General features: G+C 47.9%; 1 protein-coding gene across 2 annotated transcripts in view; it reads right to left on the reverse strand.

The window, feature by feature from the left end:
- arap2 (ArfGAP with RhoGAP domain, ankyrin repeat and PH domain 2) overlaps positions 1 to 20,000 on the reverse strand; it is a 253,179-nt gene that overhangs the window by 231,583 nt on the left and 1,596 nt on the right. For both annotated transcript variants that reach the window (XR_006834916.1, XM_046328114.1), the window contains exons 2-4: positions 12,155 to 13,081; positions 7,242 to 7,327; positions 289 to 365 (exon numbers count right to left, since the gene is read on the reverse strand). The gene's annotated coding sequence lies outside the window, so the exon portion shown is untranslated. The remainder of the gene's footprint in view (positions 1 to 288; positions 366 to 7,241; positions 7,328 to 12,154; positions 13,082 to 20,000) is intronic.

The raw sequence follows: 20,000 nt of genomic DNA on the forward strand, positions 1-20,000 counted from the left end.
CGCAGGTGGGGTGGGGTCGCAGGTGGGGTGGGGCCGCAGGTGGGGTGGGGCCGCAGGTGGGGTGGGGCCGCAGGTGGGGTGGGGTCGCAGGTGGGGTGGGGTCGCAGGTGGGGCCTACCACGCTCTGATCAGCCTCTCCGTGACCAACTCTCTCTGGAGATCTTGTTATCATTGCCTGGCTGTAAGTAATGTTCTTATATTGAATGTAATCTATACAACCGTAGGTCAAAGTGCTTAATAGTAGCGCACCTATTTGGTTTAATACACAACTTCAGTATTTCACCTTACCAGTATGTTCTCTGGGTTGTTGTATAGGAATGTTTCTCCATAAGGAACAATGGGAGACAACGTTCTTTGCAGTGGGGCTAGAGTAGAGAGAAGGACACACATAAAACATCATTAGTTCTGACAGACAAATGCTCATAGTATAGGTCTACATACTGTTGTTGCACCACATAACCATAACACTTGAATGAATCCTCCCCTTAGAGTTCTGTGTAACATGTTGAAGCATATTCCTACCTTCTCCCTCTCTCTTCTCCCTCCCTGTCGTCTCCCCTCCTCCTTCTCCCTCCCTGTCGTCTCCCCTCCTCCTTCTCCCTCCCTGTCGTCTCCCCTCCTCCTTCTCCCTCCCTGTCGTCTCCCCTCCTCCTTCTCCCTCCCTGTCGTCTCCCTCCTCCTTCTCCCTCCCTGTCGTCTCCCCTCCTCCTTCTCCCTCCCTGTCGTCTCCCCTCCTCCTTCTCCCTCCCTGTCGTCTCCCCCTCCTTCTCCCTCCCTGTCGTCTCCCCTCCTTCTCCCTCCCTGTCGTCTCCCCTCCTTCTCCATCCCTGTCGTCTCCCCTCCTTCTCCCTCTCTGTCGTCTCCCCTCCTTCTCCCTCCCTGTCGTCTCCTCTCTCTTCTCCCTCCCTGTCGTCTCCCCTCCTCCTCCTTCTCCCTCCCTGTCGTCTCCCCTCCTCCTCCTTCTCCCTCCCTGTCGTCTCCCCTCCTCCTTCTCCCTCCCTGTCGTCTCCCCTCCTCCTCCTTCTCCCTCCCTGTCGTCTCCCCTCCTCCTCCTTCTCCGTCCCTGTCGTCTCCCCTCCTCCTTCTCCCTCCCTGTCGTCTCCCCTCCTCCTTCTCCCTCCCTGTCGTCTCCCCTCCTCCTTCTCCCTCCCTGTCGTCTCCCCTCCTCCTTCTCCCTCCCTGTCGTCTCCCCTCCTTCTCCCTCCCTGTCGTCTCCCCTCCTTCTCCCTCCCTGTCGTCTCCCCTCCTTCTCCCTCCCTGTCGTCTCCCCTCCTCCTCCCTCCCTGTCGTCTCCCCTCCTTCTCCCTCCCTGTCGTCTCCCCTCCTCCTCCCTCCCTGTCGTCTCCCCTCCTCCTCCCTCCCTGTCGTCTCCCCTCCTCCTCCCTCTCTGTCTCTCCCCTCCTCCTCTCTCTGTCGTCTCCCCGCCTCCTCCCTCTCTGTCGTCTCCCCGCCTCCTCCCTCTCTGTCGTCTCCCCTCCTCCTCCCTCTCTGTCGTCTCCCTCCTCCTCCCTCTCTGTCGTCTCCCCTCCTCCTCCCTCTCTGTCGTCTCCCCTCCTCCTCCCTCTCTGTCGTCTCCCCTCCTCCTCCCTCTCTGTCGTCTCCCCTCCTCCTCCCTCTCTGTCGTCTCCCCTCCTCCTCCCTCTCTGTCGTCTCCCCTCCTCCTCCCTCTCATCTCCCACCCTGTCGTCTCCCTCTCCTTCTCCCACCCTGTCGTCTCCCCTACTTCTCCCTCTCTGTCGTCTCCCCTCCTTCTCCATCCCTGTCGTCTCCCCCCTCCCTCCTCTCCCTCCCTGTCGTCTCCCCTCCTTCTCCCTCCCTGTAGTCTCCCCTCCTTCTCCCTCCCTGTCGTCTCCCCTCCTCCTCCCTCTCATCTCCCTCCCTGTCGTCTCCCCTCCTCCTCCCTCCCTGTCGTCTCCCCTCCTCCTCCCTCTCTGTCGTCTCCCCTCCTCCTCCCTCTCTGTCGTCTCCCCTCCTCCTCCCTCCCTGTCGTCTCCCTCCTTCTCTCCCTCCCTGTCGTCTCCACTCCTCCTCCCTCTCATCTCCCTCCCTGTCATCTCCACTCCTTCTCCCTCCCTGTCGTCTCCCCTCCTTCTCCCTCCCTGTCGTCTCCCCTCCTTCTCCCTCCCTGTCGTCTCCACTCCTTCTCCCTCCCTGTCGTCTCCACTCCTTCTCCCTCCCTGTCGTCTCCACTCCTCCTCCCTCTCATCTCCCTCCCTGTCATCTCCACTCCTTCTCCCTCTCATCTCCCTCCCTGTCGTCTCCCCTCCTTCTCCCTCCCTGTCGTCTCCCCTCCTTCTCCCTCCCTGTCGTCTCCCCTCCTCCTCCCTCTCTTCTCCCTCCCTGTCGTCTCCCCTCCTTCTCCCTCCCTGTCGTCTCCCCTCCTTCTCCCTCCCTGTCGTCTCCCCTCCTTCTTCCTCCCTGTCGTCTCCCCTCCTTCTTCCTCCCTGTCGTCTCCCCTCCTTCTTCCTCCCTGTCGTCTCCCCTCCTCCTCTCCCTCCCTTTCGTCTCCCCTTCTCCTCTCCCTCTCTTCTCCCTCCCCGTCGTCTCCCCTCTCTTCTCCCTCGCTGTCATCTCCCCTCCTCCTCTCCCTCTCTTCTCCCTCCCAGTCGTCTCCCCTCCTTCTCCCTCCCTGTCGTCTCCCCTCCTCCTCTCCCTCCCTTTCGTCTCCCCTCCTCCTTCTCCCTCCCTGTCGTCTCCCCTCCTTCTCCCTCCCTGTCGTCTCCCCTCCTTCTCCCTCCCTGTCGTCTCCCCTCCTCCTCCCTCCCTGTCGTCTCCCCTCCTCCTCCCTCCCTGTCGTCTCCCCTCCTCCTCCCCTCTGTCGTCTCCCCTCCTCCTCCCTCTGTCGTCTCCCCTCCTCCTCCCTCTCTGTCGTCTCCCCGCCTCCTCCCTCTCTGTCGTCTCCCCTCCTCCTCCCTCTCTGTCGTCTCCCCTCCTCCTCCCTCTCTGTCGTCTCCCCTCCTTCTCCATCCCTGTCGTCTCCCCCTCCTTCTCCATCCCTGTCGTCTCCCCTCCTTCTCCCTCCCTGTAGTCTCCCCTCCTTCTCCCTCCCTGTCGTCTCCCCTCCTCCTCCCTCTCATCTCCCTCCCTGTCGTCTCCCCTCCTTCTCCCTCCCTGTCGTCTCCCCTCCTCCTCCCTCCCTGTCGTCTCCCCTCCTTCTCCCTCCCTGTCGTCTCCCCTCCTCCTCCCTCTCTGTCGTCTCCCCTCCTCCTCCCTCTCTGTCGTCTCCCCTCCTCCTCCCTCTGTCGTCTCCCCTCCTCCTCCCTCTCTGTCGTCTCCCCTCCTCCTCCCTCTCTGTCGTCTCCCCTCCTCCTCCCTCTCTGTCGTCTCCCCTCCTCCTCCTCCCTCTCTGTCGTCTCCCCTCCTCCTCCCTCTCTGTCGTCTCCCCTCCTCCTCCCTCTCTGTCGTCTCCCCTCCTCCTCCCTCTCTGTCGTCTCCCCTCCTCCTCCCTCTCTGTCGTCTCCCCCCTCCTCCTCCCTCTCTGTCGTCTCCCCGCCTCCTCCCTCTCTGTCGTCTCCCCTCCTCCTCCATCCCTGTCGTCTCCCCTCCTCCTCCATCCCTGTCGTCTCCCCTCCTTCTCCCTCCCTGTAGTCTCCCCTCCTTCTCCCTCCCTGTCGTCTCCCCTCCTTCTCCATCCCTGTCGTCTCCCCTCCTTCTCCCTCCCTGTAGTCTCCCCTCCTTCTCCCTCCCTGTCGTCTCCCCCTCCTCCTCCCTCTCATCTCCCTCCCTGTCGTCTCCCCTCCTTCTCCCTCCCTGTCGTCTCCCCTCCTTCTCCCTCCCTGTCGTCTCCCCTCCTCCTCCCTCTCTGTCGTCTCCCCTCCTCCTCCCTCTCTGTCGTCTCCCCTCCTCCTCCCTCTCTGTCGTCTCCCCTCCTCCTCCCTCTCTGTCGTCTCCCCTCCTCCTCCCTCTCTGTCGTCTCCCCTCCTCCTCCCTCTCTGTCGTCTCCCCTCCTCCTCCCTCCCTGTCGTCTCCCTCCTCCTCCCTCCCTGTCGTCTCCACTCCTCCTCCCTCCCTGTCGTCTCCCTCCTTCTCCCTCCCTGTCGTCTCCACTCCTCCTCCCTCCCTGTCTCCTCCCTCCTCCCTCCCTGTCGTCTCCACTCCTCCTCCCTCCCTGTCGTCTCCCTCCTCCTCCCTCCCTGTCGTCTCCACTCCTCCTCCCTCTCATCTCCCTCCCTGTCATCTCCACTCCTTCTCCCTCCCTGTCGTCTCCCCTCCTTCTCCCTCCCTGTCGTCTCCCCTCCTCCTCCCTCTCTTCTCCCTCCCTGTCGTCTCCCCTCCTTCTCCCTCCCTGTCGTCTCCCCTCCTTCTCCCTCCCTGTCGTCTCCCCTCCTTCTCCCTCCCTGTCGTCTCCCCTCCTTCTCCCTCCCTGTCGTCTCCCCTCCTTCTCCCTCCCTGTCGTCTCCCCTCCTTCTTCCTCCCTGTCGTCTCCCCTCCTCCTCTCCCTCCCTTTCGTCTCCCCTTCTCCTCTCCCTCTCTTTCGTCTCCCCTCCTCCTCTCCCTCTCTTCTCCCTCCCAGTCGTCTCCCCTCCTTCTCCCTCCCTGTCGTCTCCCCTCCTCCTCTCCCTCCCTTTCGTCTCCCCTCCTTCTCCCTCCCTGTCGTCTCCCCTCCTCCCTCCCTGTCGTCTCCCCTCCTTCTCCCTCCCTGTCGTCTCCCCTCCTTCTCCCTCCCTGTCGTCTCCCCTCCTCCTTTCTCTCTCTTCTACAAAAGTGCAAAAAACTTGTTCTTCCTTTCTCAGACAGACACTAGCCAAACCAAGGACGTTCATTGGCCCTGTGTGAGGCCCAATGGGGACCTCAGCCGAGGAGGGAGGAGAAAGTATGAGACCACCCAGACACCATCAGTCAATAGACCCGGGGCGACCCAGTGTGGGCCACTGCCTGTCACAGTGACAAATAACATCGCCCATCTCCTGGGGACAGCAAGGGCCGGCAGACATTCCCCGGCGGACGGACACACACATACCTACACAAACATCCAGACACATACATAGATACGAGCTACTAGATAGGCCATCGAGACAAGGCACTGGGAGATAGAAACACAGCCACCAGGTCCTACTAAGTTGAAGAGGAACACACAATCACACCCATACCTCAATGGACAGGTCTGGTGTCTGAGAGACAGTAGGGTCGTTTATCACGATCTATTGGGCTGAGAGAGAAAGAGAAAGGGGGGGGAGAGAGAGAAATGGGAGAGAGAGAGAAATGGGAGAGGGAGAGAGCAATGGGAGAGAGAGAGAGAGCAATGGAGAGAGAGAGAGAGAGAGAGAGAGAGAGAGAGAGAGAGAGAGAGAGAGAGAGAGAGAGAGAGAGAAAGGGGGATAGAGAGAGAAAGGGGGATAGAGAGAGAGAAATGGGAGAGAAAGGGGAGTGAGAGAGAGAGAGGGAGTCAGAAAGGGAGAGAAAGGGGAGCGAGAGAGAGTCAGAAAGGGAGAGAAAGGGGAGCGAGAAAGAGAGTCAGAAAGGGAGAGAAAGGGGAGCGAGAGAGAGTCAGAAAGGGAGAGAAAGGGGAGCGAGAGAGAGTCAGAAAGGGAGAGATAGGGGAGCGAGAGAGAGAGTCAGAAAGGGAGAGAAAGGGGAGCGAGAGAGAGAGTCAGAAAGGGAGAGAAAGGGGAGCGAGAGAGAGAGTCAGAAAGGGAGAGAAAGGGGAGCGAGAGAGAGAGTCAGAAAGGGAGAGAAAGGGGAGTGAGAGAGAGTCAGAAAGGGAGAGAAAGGGGAGCGAGAGAGAGAGTCAGAAAGGGAGAGAAAGGGGAGCGAGAGAGAGAGTCAGAAAGGGAGAGAAAGGGGAGCGAGAAAAAAAAGGGGGGAGAGAGAGACAGAGAGCAACCAAGTAAATCAAATAAAGGAGGAAAAGTAGAGGTAGGAAGAAAGAGGGAGGGAAGTTGTATTTACTGTTGGAAGGAAAGAGACAGATCCACTTTCTATGTTGAAGAGGAACACACTATCACACCCTTATCTCTATGGACAGGTCTGGTGTCTGAGAGACAGTAGGGTCGTTTATCACGATCTATTGGAGGGGGGAGAGAGAGAGAGAGAGACAGAGACAGAGAGAGAGAGAGAGAGAGAGAGAGAGGAGAGAGAGAGATAGAGACAGAGACAGAGACAGAGAGACAGAGAGAGAGAGAGACAGAGAGAGAGACAGAGAGACAGAGAGACAGAGAGAGAGAGAGAGAGAGAGAGAGAGAGAGAGAGAGAGAGAGAGAGACAGAGAGGGAGAGAGAGACCAAGTAAATTGAAAAGAGGAGGAAAAGTAGAGGTAGGAACTAGGAACTAGGAAGAAAGAGGGGGAGTTGTATGTACTGTATATACTTTTGGAAAGAGGGGGGGTTGTATGTACTGTATATACTTTTGGAAAGAGGGGAGTTTGTATGTACTGTATATACTTTTGGAAGAAAGAGGGGGAGGTTGTATGTACTGTATATACTTTTGGAAGAAGAAAGGGGGGTTGTATGTACTATATATACTTTTGGAAGAAAGAGGGGGGGGTTGTATGTACTGTATATACTTTTGGAAGGAAAGAGTCAGACCCACATTCACCAGCTATGGGAGCCACCATAGACAGAGGGAGGCATCAACACAGACCTCACAACACATTGCCTGTATCATTAAAGGTCAATTTGCCAACAAAGTTTTTTTTTTTTAAACTTCTGGAGTTAGGAGAGTGAAGCGGGATATACAATAGGCCTCACTGGCACCACTGGCACCACTACGCAAGATGAGAGAGCGAGAGCGAGCGAGAGCACAATCCCAGCAAGACAAAAGCACCCTCAAAACGTGACGTTGGTTCCCCCCGTGATGAATCTAAAACACACCCCCTCTTTCTCTCTCCCTTTTCCCCTCTCTCCCTTTTCCCTCTCTCTCTCCCCTCCCCTCTCTCTCTCTCCCTTTTCCCCTCTCTCTCTCTCTCCCTTTTCCCCTCTCTCTCTCCCCCTCCCCTCTCTCTCTCCCCCTCCCCTCTCTCTCTCTCCTTTTCCCTCTCTCTCTCTCCCTTTTCCCTCTCTCTCTCCCCCTCCTCTCTCTCTCTCCCCCCCCTCTCTCTCTCTCTCCCTCCCCTCTCTCTCTCTCCCCTCCCCTCTCTCTCTCCCCTCCCTCTCTCTCTCCCCCCCCCTCTCTCTCTCCCCCTTTTCCCCTCTCTCTCTCCCCCTCCCCCTTTTTCTCATCAGGGCAAACAATAGTAGTGCCTGCTGACTCGATAATATAAAATATTAAAGGAAAAGCTAAAATCGGATTTGTTGCTAGGAGACCTTTCTGGTTGCCGTGAGCACCACCGGGAACCTGGGCGCAGGGAAGGTGTTCAAGGTCGGTTGTGGATGTTAGCGGCGGCAAGCTCCTGAGGAGGGAAAAGAATGAGAATAACCTTTATTAGAACGCCGTCTGACACACAAGGCATCAGGATATATATATATATGTGCCTTTGAGTTAACACTAGAAAGGATATGTTCCCCAAATGTGACCCATGTGACCCGAGATTCAGGAAACGTTTGAAAGTTTTAAAAAATATATGTTTTTTATCATAATGCGTTTTTTTGTTGTTGCTAGAAATGCCTTCTTGTACGTGTGAACTTTCATGTGTCTTAATGACAAACCATCTGTAAATATGAATGAAATTGTAACATTTACGAGCCTTGTTGGTTAAGTGACAGAAAAAGCTAGCAACCGTCCCACTAGCCATGATTGGCTGAGATAATGAGTGGGCTGGACAGAGAGAAGAGTTTCGGATTGGTCTGCCATAGAAGCTCGTCAGTCTGTGTTGGTAATCCTGTCGAATGCAGCTTTTTTTATGTATCGTGTAGTGGAGCTGCATAAGTGTGGCTCTCCATTTTCTAGAGGATCGAGTTTTGAAATTAGTGGAATTAGAGTATGATAGCTAAAAGAGATGGAGAAAACACCTGTCTCTGGATTTTACCTTCAAACTAAGGGCAACCGTGGCATCGCATTCCTGACAGGGAGACGCGTCCATGCACGATGATGTACAGTGAGAGAAAAAAGTATTTGATCCCCCTGCTGATTTGGTACGTTTGCCCACTGACAAAGAAATGATCAGCTGGGACCGTAGTCACCAAGAAAACAATTGTTAACACTACGCTGTGAAGGACTGAAATCCTGCAACGCCCGCAAGGTCCCCTTGCTCAAGAAAGCACATATACATGCCCATCTGAAGTTTGCCAATGAGCATCTGAATGATTCAGAGGACAACTGGGTGAAAGTGTTGTGGTCAGATGAGACCAAAATGGAGCTCTTTGGCATCAACTCAACTCGGCGTGTTTGGAGGAGGAGGAATACTGCCTATGACCCCAAGAACACCATCCCCACCGTCAAACATGGAGGTGGAAACATTATGCTTTGGGGGTGTTTTTCTGCTAAGGGGACAGGACAACTTCACCGCATCAAAGGGACGATGGACGGGGCCATGTACCGTCAAATCTTGGGTGAGAACCTCCTTCCCTCAGCCAGGGCATTGAAAATGGGTCGTGGATGGGTATTCCAGCATGACAATGACCCAAAACACACGGCCAAGGCAACAAAGGAGTGGCTCAAGAAGAAGCACATTAAGGTCCTGGAGTGGCCTAGCCAGTCTCCAGACCTTAATCACATAGACAATCTGTGGAGGGAGATGAAGGTTCGAGTTGCCAAACGTTAGCCTCGAAACCTCAATGACTTGGAGAAGATCTGCAAACATGAGTGGGACGAAATCCCTCATGAGATGTGTGCAAACCTGGTGGCCAACTACAAGAAACGTCTGACCTCTGTGATTGACAACAAGGGTTTTACCACCAAGTACTAGGTCGTTTAATTGCAGAAGGGTCAAATACTTATTTCCCTCATTAAAATGCAAATCATTTTATAACATTTTTGACATGCGTATTTCTGGGTTTGTTTGTTGTTATTCTGTCTCTCACTGTTCAAATAAACCTACCATTAAAATGATAGACTGATCATTTATTTGTCAGTGGGCAAACGTACAAAACCAGCAGGGGAACAAATACTTGTTTCCCTCACTGTATATAGGTAAGATAGCTAGCTGACGCTAGACTAACGTACATTTTCAGATATTACACATTTTCACATTTTGACAGAAAGTAGTTTAATTTCAAGCTGACTTTAGCCTAAAGGGGCTGAATAATTTTGCATGCCCAATTTTTCAGTTTTTGATTTGTTAAGAAAGTTTGAAATATCCAATAAATGTCGTTCCACTTCATGATTGTGTCACACTTGTTGTCGATTCTTCACAAAAAAATACAGTTTTATATCTTTATGTTTGAAGCCTGAAATGTGGCAAAAGGTCGCAAAGTTCAAGGGGGCCGAATACTTTCGCAAGGCACTGTACATTATGGAAAGCAATTATTATATTAGCAAACAATTATTGTGATTCATCCTAGATTGTCCCTAACAACTTTCACTCCCTCACAACAGTTGTGGGATACACAACTTTCAAAGCAGAATAACTTTCCCATTGTTCCTCAAATGCAGTGTATGATACACCAATTTGTAGCTCCGAGTCTCTAATTTTATATAATGTAAAAAACACAATTTTAAATATTGCTACATAAGACCGAATCCAGTCTGTTGAGTCACAAATGGCTATTGCTGATTGTCGTCAGCCCTTAGCCTATTGCTATTATAAACTAGTTTCCAAAGTAATTAGAGAAGTAAAAATATTTTTTTTCTGTCAGCCAATCAGCATTCAGAGCTCAAACCACCCAGTTTATATTCTCAAACAGAGCCCATCCGCACAATGTTGAGAGTCGTTTGGCAAAATAACTGAATCTGCTCTCTTAGCAATCAAAAAGTGGTACACTCTGCTATCTTCTTTGTCAATGCACTGGTCATCAATCTATTCATTCTCCGTTTCACAATTGATAATATTGTCACCCATCAGACTATTTTCAATTTATTTATTTGTTTTTAGGCCACATCGATTCTTATATGTATAAAATTAGTTTCAATACAGATTAGGTCTTATTTTAGTATTTACAGTCTACATACTTCTGGATCAATCAATAAATGTTCTGACTGATTACAATTAATATATATATTTATATAATATTTGGTGTCCTGAGGTTATATGACCTATTTTAACATAATGAAATATTAACAAGATTGAAATATCAAATGGTCAGAATGACTGTCGTAGCCATGTACATGTACATACTGTAACGACCCTGGGTTCATAAGCGCGGAAATCGACTCTGCCGCACGAGCATGCTTTTGCGGAAGTCGATAGCGGGACTCGAAGTTCGAGGGTTCGAGACCTGCTCCTGCTGTTTCATTACATTACGTTATTGTCTCAACTGTATCAAAAGTTGTTTTCATTTCTAGCTATATAGCTACCGATATAGCTTGCTTCGTCATTTACAGATGACTTGTTGTGATCAGAAGCAACGTTAAGACAGCTAGCTGAGCTGGCCAATTGCATTCTACTGTTAAATGTTCATTGTTGATGAGCTAAGGCATCCGTTATATAATTATAATAGTTTTAATGTTAGCCAGTTTCTCATGTTTAACTAGCTACCTGGAGTAGCCACTGTGGTGTGAATGCTAATCAATTAGTAAGTTAATCAAACCCCATGTTATGTTATAGGGACACATGCCAAGTTGGCTCGCTAGCTAGCCTTAATAAAATCATAGCTAAATAGCTTGCTAGCTATTAGGTTATAGATTGAGGTAGTTTTTTTGCATGTTCAAATGAATTAAATTAATTCCATTTACATCTAGCCAGTTGGTAATTATGTTATTACATTTTGGCTAAATCTAGCTAGTTATCTTGTGTCTGCATTGCCATTGTTGGACTGTAAGCAGGTTAGGTGTGTACAGGACATTTTGGTACAGCTGTAGTAGGCAATAACGAGCTACAGGACAATAATTAATTAATGTTTTTAACATGTTTTTCTGGAATTTGTCTTTCAGCATAAACCTGCTCTCTGCCTCCTGTACAACGAGATGATCAAGGGTGAACAAGCAACACTTCAGGAATGTTGTACTTTGAGCTTATTGCTTTGACTTGAGGGTCAATTCATGTTATTTCTAGTATGCAAGGTTTTCAATTTCCTGTCTATTTTTAGTCTGCTTTCTTCCTTTACAGCTTCAACAGTCTGGAGCCTGGTGTTGTTGTAGCCAAGGAGCTCTCTCTCTCTAATATGGAACCAGGCTTCTGCTGCCGTGCAACGATTACGTCCTTCCTCCCAGAGATGTGAAACCCTCGGACTGGACACAACCTGGCAAACATTATATTTTGTAGAAGCTCAGGACTTTTGCGATGAAAAGGACATAGACATTACATGTTCTTCCCCAAAGGGCAGGACAGAAATATGCTCTCAGGCTAAGCCTTTGTTTTTTCCCTCCCCTTACCTTCAGCACATGTTTTTCTCCAAAGGGCAGGACAGAAATATGCTCTCAGGCTAAGCCTTTGTTTTTTCCCTCAATAAAATGCTTTAACTTCATGTGCTGAAGGTAATCAGCACATGAAGTTAAAGCATTTTATTGTTGAAATCTTTTCTTTGTTTTTTCAAGCACTACCTCACTGCTTTAGCACATGGCCACATTCATGTGGTCCAATGTAAATGATTTAAGAGATGGGTGACTAAGGTTTTAGAGGGTATGAACGACGCTAAAATGAGTGCAATCAAAGAACAGCACTGCGGCTGGTCAATGTGAAAGGTTATATTTATTATACAACCATAGGCAATTTAATACTGTAAATGGTTTGCCTAAATGGGTAACTTGGTGAGACAATGTTCAGAGAATCCATTTAGGCAATTTGGTAAAATGATCCTTTTCTAAATATGTTTCCCAACGATTAATGTGGAGCATGTATGAAAATCACAGCAAAATGTTTTAATTCCTTTTCCTCCTAAATGTGATTCGAAGTGTATCACCTTTTAAAGCAGCATTACTTCCCCATGTTTCCTCTAACTACAGTGTATGATATGTCATTTAGAAACTCTTGAGTCTGTACTTTTATCCAATGTAAAAATAAAAAAACTCCATTGGAATTTTGGAACACAAGACTGAATAGAGATGGTGGGTCAACTATGAGAAAGTGCTAAAGTTTCAAAACATCATAAACCAACGGTACACACACCCATTGATCACTTAATATTATAATAGGCTATCAATAAGTTATAGACAAATGAGGCGAGGGATGAGAGATGCCTACCAGGCCGGCGGGGTAGGATGACCTGGTCAGGAATCCCGGGAACTGGCCGGTGCCTCAGTCTGTAGGAACGGGTGGGCCGGGGGCCCTTGGCTTGTGTCTTCAAGCTGGGGCCCCTCTCATAGATCACATTATCCACCATCTTCGCCTGGTAAACCTCTTGGTTTTTCCCAGATAGAACGTGGTCAGGCCTGGGAGAGAGGTCTGTAGTGGAAGGGGAAGGCTCCTCAGAGGAGATCTCACAATCAGAGGGCACCTCTCCAGAGTGGGAGGAGACAGAGAGGGAATCACAGCTGCCAGATGTGGAGTTCGAAGCTGAGGAAGTGGTGCGTACGTTGACAGGGTCACGCGGTGTCGGCTGAGGTGGTCTCGGAGACCCCTTTATAGAAGTGTTAGGGATTGAAGAGACAGAAGAAGAGAACGCTAAGCCAGCCCCAGGGTGTAGGGTCTGCCTCCCCTCCCATCTTGCCTGCTCTACCCTCTCACTAGGCTGGCAGGAAGTCACCATTTTCTTATTTGTCATGAAGATGTGTCTGGGTTGGGGGACGGGCATTCTCTGGCCCCACACCCTCTCTTCCCCCTCCTTTTCCTCTTCCCCCGGCTCTTCCACCACCAATCTTAGGGCTTCCAAACTACATAGGATCCGTCTACGGTGGCCTGTAGGGAACACTCGGAGCTCCAGGAGGCGGTTTTCAGTGAGCCCCCTGCAGTCTTCCAGGCACTGGAAGCCCCCCAGGTAAAATCCGACAGCGTACTGGGGCAGACGCAGGCTGGTCAGCCAGTCTAGGATTTCCTCTCTGGGGTCAGTGGGATCCGACATGGTGGGTGTTTGGTGGTGGTCTAGATCAACACCAGAGAAGAGTTGATGATGGATCTAAGGCAGATCAGTATTAGTGAAAGTGTTGGGTGGGGGACGGTTTGGTGGTTTTGCTGAGGACAGAAACAAGAGGGATACAATTAAGAATGTATTATGCCTCTGACAGTTGGTAGCTAATGTATCTGTACATCTAATATCCCGAAGAAAAACAAAAATCATGAGGTTTCCTCAAAATTCACTTATCAATTAATTTCCATTAAAAGTTGACATTCTACATAAGAACGCTCGAATCCTGCACGGTGCAGTTGAACTACATGAGCTATAAGAGCTGAAACCAAATCTGCCCCAGTGTTTTCCCCACCACAGTATAAACCTAAGAACCCAAATGTCAATGCTAGAAATAATATGCATTACTGTTGAACAAGCCAGTCCATCTTCAACAAGAAATATAAATAGCACATTTTCTCTAAGGTCTCATTGACATATCCTATTCTATCGACCTTTGAAATAAGAACTAACCTTACTCTGTTCTGTCTTTTTTTTCTCTTTTTTTCCATGGTGTCTAGTCCTCCACTCCAACAAGCTTTCTCACCCCATAACAACTTGTACTATAAACACTTCCTGTAAACAAACTTCACCTACAGTGCATTCGGAAAGTATTCAGACCCCTTAACTTTTTCCACATTGTTACATTTACAGCCTTATTCTAAAATGGATTAAATAAATACAATACCCCATAATGACATCACAATACCCCATAATGACATCACAATACCCCATAATGACAACACAATACCCCATAATGACATCACAATACCCCATAATGACATCACAATACCCCATAATGACATCACAATACCCCATAATGACATCACAATACCCCATAATGACAACTCAATACCCCATAATGACATCACAATACCCCATAATGACATCACAATACCCCATAATGACATCACAATACCCCATAATGACATCACAATACCCCATAATGACATCACAATACCCCATAATGACATCACGATACCCCATAATCACAATACCCCATAATGACATCACAATACCCCATAATGACATCACAATACCCCATAATGACATCACAATACCCCATAATGACACCACAATACCCCATAATGACAAAAAGAAAACTGTTTAGAATTTTTAGCAAATGGATCAAGATAAAAAAACGGATACCTTATTTACATTAGTATTCAGACTCTATGCTATGAGACTCGAAATTGAGCTCAGGTGCATCCTGTTTCCATTGATCATCCTTGACGTTTCTACAACTTGATTGGAGTCCACTTGGTAAATTCAAATTGATTGGACATGATTTGGAAAGGGACACACCTGTATATATATATGTATATATATATGACCCCACAGTTGACAGTGCATGTCAGAGCAAAAACCAGTCCTTGAGGTCGATGGAATTGTCCGTAAAGCTCCGAGACAGGTTTGTGTCGAGGCACAGATCTGGGGAATAGTACCAAAAAATGTCTGCAGCATTGAAGGTTCCCAAGAACACAGCGGCCTCCATCATTCTTAAATCAAAGAAGTTTGGAACCACCAAGACTCTTCCTAGAGCAGGCTGCCGGGCAAAACTGAGCAATCGAGAGAGAAGGGCCTTGGTCAGGGAGGTGACCGTTAACCCGATGATCATTCTGACAGAGCTCTAGAGTTCCTCTGTGGAGATGAGAGAAACTTCCAGAAGAAGAGAAGGACAACCATCTCTGCTTCACTCCACCAAATCAGGCCTTTATGATAGAGTGGCCAGACAGAAGCCACTCCTCAGTAAAAGGCACATGAAAGACCTCTTGGAATTTGCCAAAATATCCTCTGGTCTAATGAAACCAAGATTGAACTCTTTGGCCCAAATGCCAAGCGTCACATCTGGAGGAAACCTGGCACCATCCCTATGGTGAAGCACGGTGGTGGCAGCATTGTGCTGTGGGGGGGGGGTTTTCAGCAGCAGGGACTGGGAGACTAGCCAGGATCGAGACAAAGATGAACGGAGAGAAGTACAGAAAAAATCTTTATGAAAAGCTGCTCCAGAGTGCTCAGGAACTCAGACTGTGGCCAAGTTTCACGTTGCAACAGAACAATGGGAGAAACTCCCCAAATACAGGTGTGCCAAGCTTGTAGTGTCATACCCAAGAAGAATCGATGCTGTAATCGCTGCCAAAGGGTGCTTCAACAAAGTACTGAGCAAAGGGTCTGAATACTTATGTAAATGTGATATATCCGTTTTTAATTTGTAAAATATTTTCAAAAATGTATCAAAATCAGTTTTTGCTTTGGTATTATGGGGGTATTGTATGTAGATATTTCTATTTTTTTTTGTGTTTTTTTTTTTAATTAGGCTGTAACGTAACAAAATGTGGGAAAAGACAAGGTTACAGAATACTTTCTGAAGGCACTGTAACTCTAATTATACCAGATCTATAACCACAAGGCCCTACAGTGCTGACGGTGGCAACATTTAGGTCAACGCTCTGGCAGCAGTAATCATCACAAACAATAGTCAGTGGGTTTAGAGGTCTTTTATTTCACCACTATAACAGGCGTACAACGGAGAAGGGAAAAAAAGAAGAAATATGCAACAGAAAACAAAAATGTACATTTGTTGAGTCCTGTTTCAGTCTGTTTTCATACGTTTGGTACCTAATGAATATGACCCAGACGCTTGCAGTCTTGTTTGTTTCACAGTCAGACCAACACCAGACTGTTATTGGAAGCCCTGTATGGTGGTGTTAATGAGAAGTCAAAGAGAGAAGCATGCATTAACACTGAGGAACAAGTGTAACTTCATATGTGGTATACCCACACCACTGAGGCTATATCAGAACGCTTCTGCATTCAACTGAGACCTCTTCTTATTTAACCCAATACACTTGTGGGATAGGACTAAATGGAACTGTTTCTTACGGAAGAAATATGGAAAGCTAACGCATAGCCATAGTAGCAATTAAAAAGGGAACAGTTTGGAGATTATGGCAAAAATGATTAGACTAAAAAGGTGAGGGACACCACAGTTCACCTGACAAGACTTCATCCAAAATATTACACTGTTGATTTGACATGTAGTGTACTTTTCTCCACATTTATTGATAACAAAATCTGAAAAATAATCTGGATACAGTCAGTAACATGACTTGGGGTAGGTGCAGTATGAGACAAAACATTTTACAAGGGTTTGTGTGAGAGGTCTAACTGGTGTTTCCAAGTGGCCACTCATCTCTCCAAAGTGCGCACACTTCTTAAGTAATTCCAATGCACTTTTATGAATCAAAGAAGAGTCTTCAACTAGAAGGTGTTTTTTAAACTCTCCTAGCTGTGGCGTTGAGGAACTAGAACAAGCACACTTGTAGTAGTTTTGTTTGGAACACAGCCCTGGATCCCCGACATCACACAATTACTATTGTTGTTTACGCATTCCAAAAAAAACGGTCCATTATAAATCTAAATCTGGGTAAGGCGGCCATTTAAAAGCTTGTTCTATTGCCAACAATGACCAGCTAAAATCAGGGATGAACAACAGAAAAGATGTGAACACATCACCAGGTGCCCCACTTAGTGTGTTTTAGAACTGAGTCATGAGTTCACTCAGATGTGTGGTCGACAGCAAATTGTCATCACAGCACATCGGAACAGAGTGATCATTGGGTGTTCAGAACAACCCAGGGTATAACAAACAGAGTGATGATAAACACTGACACGGTGTTCAGCACAACCCAGGGTATAACAAACAGAGTGATCATTGGGTGTTCAGAACAACCCAGGGTATAACAAACAGAGTGATGATAAACACTGACACGGTGTTCAGCACAACCCAGGGTATAACAAACAGAGTGATCATTGGGTGTTCAGAACAACCCAGGGTATGATGATAAACACTGACACGGTGTTTAGGTGTAACAAACAGAGATCATTGGGTGTTCAGAACAACCCAGGGTATAACAAACAGAGTGATGATAAACACTGACACGGTCTTTAGAACAACCCAGGGTATAACAAACAGAGTGATGATAAACACTGACACGGTGTTTAGAACAACCCAGGGTATAACAAACAGAGTGATGATAAACACTGACACGGTGTTCAGCACAACCCAGGGTATAACAAACAGAGTGATGATAAACACTGACACGGTGTTTAGAACAACCCAGGGTATAACAAACAGAGTGATCATTGGGTGTTCAGAACAACCCAGGGTATAACAAACAGAGTGATGATAAACACTGACACGGTGTTTAGAACAACCCAGGGTATAACAAACAGAGTGATGATAAACACCAGGGTATAACAAACAGAGTGATGATAAACACTAACACGGTGTTTAGAACAACCCAGGGTATAACAAACAGAGTGATCATTGGGTGTTCAGAACAACCCAGGGTATAACAAACAGAGTGATGATAAACAACACGGTGTTTAGAACAACCCAGGGTATAACAAACAGAGTGATCATTGGGTGTTCAGAACAACCCAGGGTATAACAAACAGAGTGATGATAAACACTGACACGGTGTTCAGCACAACCCAGGGTATAACAAACAGAGTGATGATAAACACTGACACGGTGTTCAGCACAACCCAGGGTATAACAAACATAGTGATGATAAACACTGACACGGTGTTCAGCACAACCCAGGGTATAACAAACAGAGTGATGATAAACACTGACACGGTGTTTAGAACAACCCAGGGTATAACAAACAGAGTGATGATAAACACTGACACGGTGTTTAGAACAACCCAGGGTATAACGCCATTGTTGCCTTGTAACTGTACATCAAACATAGTGATGATAAACACTGACTCTGTATATTACATGAGTTTTATGATGTGGAAATGTGAAGTGTACATGTGGACTCACAGGTGTTTGTCTTGCTTGTATGACAAAGTGGTATTAACTTGCCTAGTTAAATGAAATATAAATATAAATATTATAATTCTCAATGTCTCATCTTTCATAATATATTGAGTCCTTTTCCTTTGCAGCATTTCTCTCTCTCAGACAACAAAACATTTGCAAAAGTTGTCCAATCAGCAGGGGGGGGGGGCGACTTCTTGAGCACATGGTGCTCAAAACCCCATACAGAGCTGTGGAGCAGAGACCCTGAGGTCTGACGACTTGTTGAGCATCTTACTGTACAGCCACTGTGTTCCAATGTAGGCGCTTATCAGTGTCCAAACCTGCCATTTCCAACCTGTATAGGAGTACAAGTGTAAAGGGCTACATGCGTGTTTGTGCTCGTTTGTTTAATTTAATTTAAAACAAAGATTGCCAAGGACATCAAAGATGAGATGAGGAGAACCTGACATGTAAAGATCCCAACTCCAACGTTGACATGAAGTTTTGATGATGTACGTCCAGGTACCTTCACATGTGAAGAACGGATTCGGCCCACGGAGTGTAAAGGCTCATTTGAGAGGTGAAAGGTGGTGATTCTTTCATCTAGCGGAGTCTCAAAGGGTTATAGCTGTGTGTGTTTTACTCCCTTAACATGCAGGGACCTGTATTGGCAAGGGGTGAGTGCTTACAGATTATGGCACAAGCGCCTTCCTCACACACACACACACACACACACACACACACACACACACACACACACACACACACACACACACACACACACACACACACACACACACACACACACACACACACACACACACACACACACACACATACACACACACACACACACGATCTGAATCAGTTTGCCATCTCTCTCTGGTTACCACCATCCCACCCCCTCACACACACAAGTTCCTCACACACACACCAGTTCCTCACACACACACACACACACACACACACACACACACGATATGACTCAGTTTGCCATCTCTCTCTGTTTACCACCATCCCACCCCCTCACACACCACCCAGTCTGTAAACCTTAGAATGGAATAGACTCACAAAACATTGATCCAGTCCTACAGTATTTAACCCCCAGTCCTACAGTATTTAACCCCCAGTCCTACAGTATTTAACCCCCAGTCCTACAGTATTTACCCCCAGTCCTACAGTATTTACCCCCAGTCCTACAGTATTTACCCCCAGTCCTACAGTATTTACCCCCAGTCCTACAGTATTTACCCCCCAGTCCTACAGTATTTAGCCCCAGTCCTACAGTATTTACCCCCAGTCCTACAGTATTTAACCCCCAGTCCTACAGTATTTAACCCCCAGTCCTACAGTATTTAACCCCAGTCCTACAGTATTTAACCCCCAGTCCTACAGTATTTAACCCCCAGTCCTACAGTATTTACCCCCAGTCCTACAGTATTTAACCCCCAGTCCTACAGTATTTACCCCCAGTCCTACAGTATTTACCCCCAGTCCTACAGTATTTACCCCCAGTCCTACAGTATTTAACCCCCAGTCCTACAGTATTTACCCCCAGTCCTACAGTATTTACCCCCAGTCCTACAGTATTTAACCCCCAGTCCTACAGTATTTAACCCCCAGTCCTACAGTATTTAACCCCCAGTCCTACAGTATTTACCCCCAGTCCTACAGTATTTAACCCCCAGTCCTACAGTATTTAACCCCCAGTCCTACAGTATTTAACCCCCAGTCCTACAGTATTTAACCCCCAGTCCTACAGTATTTAACCCCCAGTCCTACAGTATTTACCCCCAGTCCTACAGTATTTACCCCCAGTCCTACAGTATTTACCCCCCAGTCCTACAGTATTTACTCCCCAGACCTACAGTATTTAACTATACTGAGAGCGAGGTCCTTCATTTTATCAGGGAGTCATACTGAGAGCGAGGTCCTTCATTTTATCAGGGAGTCATACTGAGAGCGAGGTCCTTCATTTTATCAGGGAGTCATACTGAGAGCGAGGTCCTTCATTTTATCAGGGAGTCATACTGAGACCGAGGTCCTTCATTTTATCAGGGAGTCATACTTTTGGATGCAGATGGAGAATGCAGATGGATGATGCAGATGGAGGATTGCAGAGAGTGAGTTCTGCTTAATTAAAACTACCTGATCTCCAAAGTCCACGTCTATAG

The sequence above is a fragment of the Oncorhynchus gorbuscha genome, linkage group LG25, assembly GCF_021184085.1.
Source record: "Oncorhynchus gorbuscha isolate QuinsamMale2020 ecotype Even-year linkage group LG25, OgorEven_v1.0, whole genome shotgun sequence".
In the NCBI taxonomy this organism is placed as follows: Eukaryota; Metazoa; Chordata; class Actinopteri; order Salmoniformes; family Salmonidae; genus Oncorhynchus; species Oncorhynchus gorbuscha.